This window comes from Cylas formicarius, unplaced genomic scaffold, assembly GCF_029955315.1.
Source record: "Cylas formicarius isolate icCylForm1 unplaced genomic scaffold, icCylForm1.1 PGA_scaffold_3__17_contigs__length_32017465, whole genome shotgun sequence".
NCBI classification, from domain to species: Eukaryota; Metazoa; Arthropoda; class Insecta; order Coleoptera; family Brentidae; genus Cylas; species Cylas formicarius.
In genome coordinates, this window is record NW_026844326.1 from 5,865,720 (window position 1) to 5,877,922 (window position 12,203).

Consider the following 12,203-nt stretch of genomic DNA (forward strand, 5'->3'; position numbering starts at 1 on the left):
TGGGCAGGTCAACAAGTTATTGTATTATATATTTATAGAATATAAAATTTGTCTTTTATACCTTTTCAAAAATATAGTACGCATTTGTTCTCAGAAACAAGCACAGAAATGACAATTTTAGAAAACTAAATGCTTGATTTAAGGAAATGACTATTGTTTGTGACAATAAACAAAAATAAATTTCAAATATTTAATTTTAAAATATGTTGAATTTTTGGATGGATTTAAAGGAGTATATTTCCATCTTTTTAACTGAAACTTACCAACTTCTTTTATATAGAGTAATGAAAATTTTGATGCATATAGTTTTTAAGATTTTTGAAGGAGGTATGACAGCAAGCTTATACCTAGAAATCCTTGAGGAATTTACGCCAGAATTGCTGGAAGAAATTCGATTGACCCGATATAGAGATGTTTACTAGCAGCAACGAATCACTTAGGATTAGAAAAGTGTGGCAATTTTGCATTAATTTTTTTCGTTTGCTTTTTTTTAATATTATAATTTTAAGTAGAGTTTTTTATATTATATTTTGGTAATACAGAATAGAAAAAAAACACACACAGTTTATGATATTATTTTAAAACAATATAATAAAATATACTAGATATTATATTTAAAACAAAGCAAGTTATATCATTGCCGTCATATTATCTAATAGTAATATGATACATTTCTGATAGAGTTAATTATTTCTTAAATATTTATAAATGTTCATCACTTTAATACTAAACACCATACTAATTTCATTCTAGTCAATCAATGTAACACTACACAGATGTTAAATACTGTTGTGCTAAATAAATTAGAGCTTAGAGAACTTACAGCTTAAATGGCTGCCAAAAAGTATTAAGAAATGAAATAACTTAAATGCTTTAGGAAGAGTTTAATAAAACTCGTGTATTGTATGAAATTCTGTTCTGATTCTTTTATTGTAATTGTTTCTTGTAACGGGTGATCATTTATAATGCACAACTTCAACTTTTTTATTCAATGTTTGGGAAAAAAACTCAAATAGAAAAGATATATTTTTATATATACTATATATATTTTTATATATACATTATGTTGGTGTTGCTGAAATTACCCAAAGATAAAAGTTACATATTTTTCGCCACATTCCTATAACCAAATCCAATAGTTTTTGATACATTTGCTCTTTTGACATAAATGCAACATTCAAAAATAAAATAATATTTGGTGACGACCTACTTCACAGCTACCTGAAATATAAATTAAAAAATTAAAAAAATAAGAAAAGAAAAATTTTCTCTTGTTGGTGTGTTGTAAATCAAGGTTAGTTTCAATAAACTTTCCGCATGTTCTGGCTATGATGTGGTTGCATTATCCATGCATAATAAAGAAACTCTTTAAACTAGCATTAGAATACTAGTTTCCTCCCATTTAGAATAGATTTTATGGAAAACATTTGCACCGCAATCAATAATGAGCAAATCTTTATTGGACTGTTAAACGGAAAATGAAATATTTAACATAAGTATTTTACCTAAATCATACGATTTATGTATTGAAGAGAAAATTTAATTTGCTTTTATAATATGTGATAATACACAGGGTGCTAAATTTTGAAATAATGTACTTTTCACCATTTTTGTATATCGTAGACAATTCATTACTTTTGACCAGCCCTGTATAATATAGAACCAATCTCGATATTAGGAAATAATGTACAGTACCTCCCTAAGCTGTAGAAAATTTTAACTTTCTACTGGCTCCAGTGAATGAAAATGTAATAATTAATTTCTCGAAAAACCACTAGAGATAGATACAGGAACGTATTAATTAAAAACAATCATATAGTATTTTGAGGTCGGAAAATACAATAATATACATGGCTTCCCATTTAAAATATCAATGTTGTACTTTTTCATTGAAGCGGCCGCAGGATTAAAATTGTATTTAATCTATAGAGCATCGTCATGTGACTTCGTGAAACACAATATATATATATATATATATATATATATATATATATATATATATATATATATATATATATATATATATATATATATATATATATATATGATGACACTATATTCCGGGATATCATCCGTTCGCTCGTTGAACTCCGACTGGAATCCTGCATCCGACTGGAATCCTGCAAATCTTGCATCCGACTGGAATCCTGCAAATCTTGCATCCGACTGGAATCCTGCAGACGTTTCGCCAAAATCTCACTTGGCATCTTCAATGCTCGCGCTCCGAAAACACTTCGAACACTGGGAGGTTATCGGCGGTGCGTGCGGTATTTATACTCTGCGCCGGAGATGGTAACGGTGCTGCTTGTGCGTGGGGGGAGGTGGCTCCGCCCCCTGAATTGTCGCGTTGTTAATTTCGCCCGATCGTAGTTGCGATGTCCCCGTTGGCTGCTGCGCATCGCTCTGCTGTTTGATTATCGTTCTCCACGTGTTGGATAAATGCAGAGCGTCGTCTCTCGTATTGAGGTGTCCGGACTTTTCTATTTCGATGGCCTCTCGTATAATCCTAGTCCTAAAATCAGGAATATTAGCTATTTGTTTGCAAGTGCCGAAATCAATTTTATGGCCTGTCTGATGTTGGTGCTGAAACAAAGCAGATGTTGTTTGTTTGTTTCTTATGGCTAAACGATGTTCCTCGAGCCTGGCTGAAATCCTTCTGTTGGTCTGTCCCACATACGTCAGGCTGCACGATCCGCATGCTACACTGTATACTCCTTGGTTTTCCAGAGTAATTTTTTGTTTTGGGTTTCTTAGTATTGCTCCGATGGTATGGTCAGGTTTGTATGCCGTTGATATGTCGTGTTTCCGTAATATTCGGCCGATTTTGTCAGTAACCCCCTTGATGTATGGCAGGACAGCGATCGATCTTCGTTGGGTCTCGTCCTGTACTCTCTGCTGCGGCTGTTGTTGTTTATTGATTGCCTTGTTGATGGTGCGCCTTTGGTATCCGTTTTGTTGAAGACAGGTACTAATTTTCTTCAGTTCTTTATCTCTGTTCCTCTCGTTTGTGAGCCTGAAGGACCGAGCAATTAATGTATTTGCCACTGCCTGTATCTGTGATGGGTGGTGATGAGATTTAGCGTTCAGATATCTATTAGTGTGTGTTGGTTTTCTATAGACAGTGTGTTCCAAGTGTCCATCTTCGGTCCTTGTGATGTGCACATCTAAAAAGGGCAGACTGTTATCCTCTTCAAGTTCTATTGTAAATTGAATCCTTGGGTGAATGGAATTCAGATGATCAGATGATAGAAAAGTCCGGACACCTCAATACGAGAGACGACGCTCTGCATTTATCCAACACGTGGAGAACGATAATCAAACAGCAGAGCGATGCGCAGCAGCCAACGGGGACATCGCAACTACGATCGGGCGAAATTAACAACGCGACAATTCAGGGGGCGGAGCCACCTCCCCCCACGCACAAGCAGCACCGTTACCATCTCCGGCGCAGAGTATAAATACCGCACGCACCGCCGATAACCTCCCAGTGTTCGAAGTGTTTTCGGAGCGCGAGCATTGAAGATGCCAAGTGAGATTTTGGCGAAACGTCTGCAGGATTCCAGTCGGATGCAAGATTTGCAGGATTCCAGTCGGATGCAGGATTCCAGTCGGAGTTCAACGAGCGAACGGATGATATCCCGGAATATAGTGTCATCACATTTTTCCATCCGTGAATCAATACGTGAGAATATATATATATATATATATATATATATATATATATATATATATATATATATATATATATATATATATATATATATATATATATATATATATATATATATATATTTGGATTCTACGATCAAAATAAATGATTTATGACAAAGCGAAATTTACAGAAGGTGGAAAGAATGGACCATATTTTACGTTACAATTATAAAAAGCTTCCTATCTTATATAGAGCGTCAAAAAAGGTGTCCTAAACGAATAATCACTTTAAGTGACTATGATTTTTTGTTTTTGGGGGGAACTTGTTTTTATCATACCCGGGTAATTTATTTCGCGAACAGGATAACGTAAACTTGTCTCCATTTTTAAACAAAAGAAATCATCAACGTCAATCGTCTCCTTGCCGAAAATAAATAAACCTAAATGACGTCAATTAATTGCCAACAGCTAATCTACTGCGGAACATACCATCTATTCGAGCGGGTGAAAAATCACCACGGCCCGCCAAAATTAAGGTCTTTTTTGTCAGTCGCCACTTTATTTTAGGCCGCGACAATGGGAACGCATGCCACAACGTAGACAAAGCGTGTGAGCAGGCATTTGATAAATCGGCAGGCACGATTTAAGACTTGTACGCTCGTTCGAATTAGAATGTTCAGCAGAAATGCCGAAATGCTTTTCTTTTCCGGTACGTGCCATTTTTTTTCCGTCTGTCTTCGCAAACGCAAATTCGAAAGAAACTTCAGCTGGATCGAATCGAAAGCTGCATTTACCCAGACTGATCTAAATTAAGTGTTCATCATTGGTAACTTTGTTATGGGTAGAGATATAAAGTAGCATTTTTTCCACTGATTGTGCTGGTGAAAACAGAAGAACAATTGAATGTAGGATTAAATGAGTAAAATGTACTCCTTTTAAATTTAACACGACACAACATTCAACCATGTCGCACTTTTCTTTAAGTGTAAAAACCATTTTTGAATAAGTGATGCAGTAAAATTCATTTAAATAATTGGTATGGTCTGTTTATAGATATAGGAAAGTGACTAATTGCATTTGAATGGGATTATCCATGGGTTGTCATTAACATACAATGCAACAAGATTTTTACCTAAAGTTTCGGAATTTAAATACAAGTAAAATTGTGGTCCGTAATAGAAAATAATTTTATACCTACCTGTGTTTAATATTTTTTGGTTTGGTATACTACTTAGTTTAAGTTTATTAGTAATCATTCTTATTTCGTGTGTAATACAGCGTGTATTGAATCGTGTGCGAATTATGCAAAATATGTGCGAGTCTAGTGTTTCTCAGGAGATGCTCCCACTCAAATGTAAAAAATTTCTATTGAGACTAAAGAAGTTATAAACAATGTTTATTTGAGTCTCGTTGAACGTGGTGCCAGTAAGCAAGAATCTTTGGAAGAAACGGCCACATTGACGAAAATTAAAACATCAATTGTATGGAAAATTGTGAATAATCCCATTTCAGCGAGGAAAAAAAGAAGCGATGCTGACATTTTCTCGAATGTAGATGAAAGTGATCAAGATGTAATACGGCGTAAAATTTACCAGTTATACGAGGAACAAAGCGTTCCTATATAAGATATCTTAATTAGGAGGCTTGAAAAAGATGAAACCGGTGTTAATTGTGGCAGAACTACCTTATGGAAGTGTATTCAACACAGGGGTTTTAGAATTAAAAAAAAAATTGACAAAAGGTAAGTTTTAATAGAATATTTTAGAATTCGGAAATGGCGACTGGAATATCTAGAAAAAAATAGGATCTACAGAGAACAACAAATTCCAATTATTTACTTAGATGAAACCTGATTCGACACTTATGATACCCCAGAAAAGAGCTGGGTTGACTCAACTGATAAGTGTAAAACAAACACGCCATCAAAAAGAGGTAAAAGAATAACTATTTTGCATGCTGGCTCTAAAGATGGTTGGATTCCAAATGGACTTTCTCTGTCTGCGAAAAATATTAAAGATTCTTCTCTGGATTACCATGGAGACACCACCGCTGATTTATTTGAAAGTTGGTTTAAAAATAAATGTCCCAAATGCCCAATACCTTGTCCCAGTCGTGTTTGTGGTAAAGTGTTATTGTTAGAAGTTAAGAAGAAGACGAGTGAGAACGGCGAAATGGGTAACTGTGGGGGGTGAGAAGACGCCAATTTGGCGAGTATTATTTTGTTAATTTGTCTTGTTAAATTACCAAATATGTAAGCGTGTAATTCAATTTTGAAAGGAAAATAGAAAGTACGAAATCAGTTGTTGTTTATTTCCGATTGGCTAGCCGAGGCAACACATAAATTAGCGCATCAACGAGCGCTCGAACTGTAGAAAATACGACCTGAGAAGGAATCGATTCAGTTTGCTGGATTCAGAATCATTATTTACGAGTTTATGGTGGTATATTGTCGTGTCTAAAAATGTCCAAGCGAAATACAAAGTGTATTAGTGTGGATAAGGATTTGGATGGAATTATTAGCCCCGGTATGAGTTTAAGGCATTTGGTTGAGTCATTGGCCGATAGTGTGGTCAAATTAACAACTGAAGTGGCTAAAAATAAGGAAGTGCTAGCTACTGTTGGAGGTGAACGAACGGATAGGAATCAAGTAGCGGCCCAAAACAAGCAGATGGAGCATGAGGAGCATTTTTTTCAAGCAAAAGAATCAAGTTATTATCTGTCGTCTTGGAAGGATCGAGGTGGATGTAATTTAGTCTTTTCACCGGACGGCCCTGTGCACCCCATATATTTTGAGAAAAAACTGCGACGTTTGATAAATGAAGCAATGATACCTGAGTATTTACAAGTAAATTTAGCAATAGATTGTTTACGTGGGTCAGCAGCAGATTGGGTGGCAACAAAAGAAGGTCATTTTAATAATTTAGATGAGTTTTTGTTGGCTTTTCGAAAACGTTATTGGGGGGTTACTGAGGAAAGGGAGTTGTTCTATGAACTCAAGTATGGTCAGTATAGAAGGGGCAGCAGAGCTGATTATGTGTTAAAATTAGCTGGAAAAGCAATGTATTTAACTGAAAAAATTGGCGAGTCTGTTTTAGTTGAATGGTTGGCACATTTTCCTTGCGAAATACAGAGGGGAATTTTTATAACGGGAATCAAAACAGTAGACGAACTAGAGCATTTTTTAAAGAAAATTGACGAAACTGAACCGGGAGACTGAGGTCCCTGGAGACGACATAATTTGGACAGTAATGATGATAGACAGAAGAGAGCTGGTGCTAGTAATAGGCAAAGTAATCAGACACGTAATTACGAAAACAGAGGCGAGAACAGTAATAATAATCGGTCGACGAGGGTTATTACTAAATTTGAGTATGGTGATTTGGTATCAGACAGCGAAGGAGATGAGCCAGTGGAACATTTCTGTTCACCTGTAATCTTGGGTAAAATTTATGAAAAAAGATATGAAATTTTATTAGATACGGGTAGCCAAGTTTCTGCAGTTTCTGAAGAATTTGCAAATTTATTAAAATTTCAAGGTATAAACTTTCCTATATTACCAATAAGCAATACCGTAATTTCAGTTGCTATAGGTGCAAAGAAACAAAAAGTGTCTGAACAAATATTATTGCCTATTGAAGTGGGGGGTAAAGAGTTAAATATTATTTTTATTATTGTTCCAAAACTAAACAAAAATATTATATTGGGTGCTGACTGGATGATAAATGAGAAAATTTTAATAGATTTTGCTAATTTATCCTTATCAATAGTAGATGAAGGTAATATTTCAAAAGTTAGGTTCGAACTAGAAAATGCCAATGAAAAATCTATCACGATAAATTTTATTGATGATACCGTTAGTGCTGCTAAACGTCATAAATATACCGAAAATGAACTAATTGAACTGGTAAAAAATACAGATTGCTTATCTCGACATCCTATCGTTAATCGAATGGTAGACAAATGTGATTCTTATATATATATATATATATATATATATATATATATATATATATATATATATATATATATATATATATATATATATATATATATATATATATATATATATATATATATATATATATATATATATATATATATATATATATATATATATATATATATATATATATATATATATATATATATATATATATATATATATATATATATATATATATATATATAGTAAGGTTGATATTTCGATGCTAAAATTAAGTTGCGAATATAAATTGTTAAAAGAACATATTGAAACTCTTAAGTGTGACCAACAAAATCAAAATTGGATTTTTGAAAAAATAGAAACGTTAAATAAAATTTTGGAAAAACCTGACTTGAGTAATATAAATGCCAAAGAAAAAAGAGTAATAATGTGGTACAAAACTGCATGAAGGTATATTATTTCGAAAAGGTACTCTAGAGTCACCTGGTTATAAACTCTGTGTTCCGGAAAGTCAAGTTTTGTATTTAGTTAAACAACAACATAATGATTTGTGTCATGTGGGGTATAAGAAAACTTATGAACACATGAAGCATGAATTTTACTGGCCTAAAATATCGAAATCTGTGCGCGTTTTAACTTGTGATTTGTGTCCGAAGTCAAAGGTATCTAAAATGAGTGTGGGAACATTTAATTCTTTAGTGTTGGATCGTTCAGGAACGTTAATTTGTTTAGATTTAATGGGTCCTTTACCTACTTCTCGTGGAGGAGTAACGCAATTGCTCGTGGTAGTGGATGCATTTTCACGGTATGTCAAACTTTATGCATTAAAGCGTGCCATAGCACCAGCTATAATTAATCGGTTGGAAAAGGACTATTTTAAGCAAATGGGAATTCCTGAACGAATCTTGAATGATAATGCTACTCAATTCCATTCTAAAAAGTGGGTAAATTATATGAAGAGAAAGGGAGTTCTAATTAACCATACTTTTGTCTATTTTCCACAAGGCAACTTAACCGAAAGAGTGAACAGGGAAATTGGAAGGCTCTTTAGAGCGTTTTGTTTTAATCAACATACAAAGTGGGCATGTCTTCTTGATACTATTGAAAATTGTATTAACAATACTATACATTTTAGTACGGGTTTTACTCCAAACCTTCTGCATTTTGGCAAGGAGAATGAAATAAACATTCATAAATTAATCAATTATCCACGCGCTGGAAATATTGAAGAAACGAATTTAGAGCAAATTTGGCATTTAGCCTATTTAAAAATGTTAAGGAAGAGTGAAAAACGTAAATTAAAGCATGATAACTCTGTTGTCCCGATACAGTTTAATGTGGGTGACGCGGTGTTGGTCAAACAGCATCCAATATCTTCTGCGGAAAATTCGGAAATTCGTAAGTTCTTTTTGCTGTTTGAAGGACCATATTATATTTTGAGTTCTGCAGGCCCTAATTCTTATAATATAGGAAACGAAAATGGTGACTTCATGAATAAACAAAATGTTATTAACCTTAAACCTTATCGTTCTTTGAAATAGCTACATTTTGTGCTACTATTTGACCTGTTCTGAAAACTGATTGTATTGTTTTAGTTAAATTTATTTTCCGGTATTACGATGTTATTTGAAAGAGTATTAAATTGCCCATTCTGTACTTATGTTAATAGTTTTAAGTTATAGTGTTTAAGTCATTACGTTTGAAAGTATAATTTAATAGGGGGGTAATGTGGTGCGCCCAATTCCTTGTCCCAGTTGTGTTTATGGTAAAGTGTATTGTCAGAAGTTAAGAAGAAGACGAGTGAGAACGGCGAAATGGGTAATTGTGGGGGTGAGAAGACGGTAGCGGGATACGCTACGCGCCAATTTGGCGAGTATTATTTTGTTAATTTGTCTTGTTAAATTACCAAATGTGTAAGCGTGTAATTCAGTTTTGAAAGGAAAATAGAAAGTACGACATCAGTTGTTGTTTATTTCCGATTGGCTAGCCGAGGCAACACACAAACTAGTTCCAAACATTCCTCCTAATAGCGTAATTGTAATGGACAATGCAAGTTACCACAGTAGACAGTTTACTAAAACCTCTTCATGTGACACAAAAGCAACAATCCAAAACTTCATATATAATCACGACATTTATTTTCATGAAGATTACATCAAAAAGAAATTAATTGAGGTTCTACAAAGCTTGAACCCACAAAAGGAATACGTCTGTGATAATTATGCAAAAAATCTAGGACATACAGTTTTAAGGTTTCCACCTTACCACTGTATATTTAATCCCATTGAACATGTTTGGCACCAACTGAAATCTGCCATTCGTCGTAACAATGTTTTTCCCCGTGTTAACTCCAATGTCCTCAAACTTATAAAAACCGAAGTTTTTTAACATCCCTCCACAAAGTTGGGCAAATTCTGTTAAACATATAGAAAAAGCAGGACAATCGTATATCCATATTGCAAATAATATAGAACAAATGATAATTAGAACACACGATGATAGCGATAGTGATACTGATATAATATGTGAATAATTTTAGGTAATTTAATTAGGTAATAAAATAATTTGTAATTTTATTTTAGATTTAAAAATAACTACATACATAAATAAATAAATATTGTTTAGTATCTTTCCTAACAAAACCCCAAATAATTAAATTCTAAGCAAAGTACGGACCTGTTCGGCCATATTTCATTCTTATAGCTTGCCGGGGTCTTTCCTTAATTCGTATCAGTTAGTCACTTTCTTATATCTATGAACAGACTTTAACAATTGATATAACAATATTAATATTTAACACATTAAAAATAATTTTGTGACAACTAGTTTCCTATCTGGCAGGGCTGTCATTATTTTGTTCAGCCTTATTTGAACAATTTTTTCTGCGCCTTTATCGAATCGTTATAATAAATGAAGACTTGAAAACTGGTTTGATAATTATTGGTTCTTACGCTCAAATAAAGCAATATTTAGTAACCACTCATAGCCATCGAGTCTAAACTAGAAATGTGCTGAATTGAAGGAAGGCGATCATATTGCATATAATCTTTTTTTTGCTCTCTTGGTAATTTATGAACGTTAGAGTAAAAAATATATATATGGAGTTTTAAAAGAGTACATTTTCCTCATTTTTTCCCTACATTCAATTGCTTTTCTCGTAATGAGTGGAAAAAATGCTACTAGTCTGTTAATTTTTGAGTTCTACTCATAACAAAGTTACCAATAATGGGAAAATGAGAAAATATTTGCCCAATCTTTTGCCGTACTTTTTATTTCAATTCTGGTGAATTCAAATTAATATATTTATAAAGAGATCTATAGCAAAATCAACTTCGATACATATCGTCGCCTTGTATTCTAAAAATCGTATCCAAAAATTATTAATTTTCTGTAGATTGGTTTCAAATTATTGATGGAATTGGAACTTATCATAGAGAAATACCAGAAAATTTTTATGGATGTGGTTTTTTTTATCAAATCCAAAATGGACAGAAAAGAGAAAAAGTTAAAAAGGCATTCGTTCGTAAGCTATTTAATTGTAAAGTCAATGGATAGTAAAAATGTTTTTCTTTCAAACAAACATTCAAAAAATTGTTAACTTAAGCATTAACAGTATATTATGCAACAAGTGGAGTAAACGGCATTTGACTCACGAGTTTATTTGACACGAGCGGATCGAGTGTTTAATAAACGAGTGTGTTAAAAAGTTTACCGAACGTGTTGCATACTATACTTTTTCTACGACAAGAATTGACAAACGTCAAAATTCAAAGCGTGGGAAATATCTCCGAAAACGTCCGATTGCTCCCAAATCCTTGCGGTAAAATCCCGAAGTGGCTCGGGTTCATGGAAAACGAAACTGACGTCGTAAAGTGACGCTTCCCGCAGGCTAGATCGGTGCATAATAAGGTATTTTACAGACGGGAGTAGAAAAAGCAAATTACAAATATTTGTCCAGAAAGTTTTTGTGGCTGTAGTTTGGTTTTTCAAATTCAAAGAGAATGAAAACTGTGAACATTGCATATTTCTTAACAATATCCCTTTAAAATAGACAGAAAAGAGAAAAAAGTAAAAATACATTCGTTAGTAATATATTTAATTGTAAAATCAATGGATAATATTTTTTTTCCAACGAACATTCAAAAAAATATTAACTTATGCATTAAAGCTAATTACAATTATTTGTCTTGCTAATAATGATACAGAAATACATTTTTCGTTAGAAAATGTTATATAAACATTCGAAAAACCTGAAGCCTAGAAATAAATAAAAGATAAAATTATTTCAATATTGACAAAATTGAGGATTTTACTTTATGCATGGAAATGAAATATAGAAGGAAATATGGTAGAGGCATGCTTCCGGAATGAGAGACATTGTCTCCATACTATTTACAAATCTTCGGATCTTAACTGACTCTGCCTCGCATTCTACTCTGTACTTACTTATATATTATTTGAATTGGGAGGAGCTAAAGTTAACTGATTTTTCAATTTTGTGCAACTCTGTTTTGAATTTCTGTACTCTCCTTTCCTTCGTCTGTAAATGATACTCCCGGATATTTGTATTCATCCACATCCTTGACGGTTACGTAGTCATCAAGTTCTA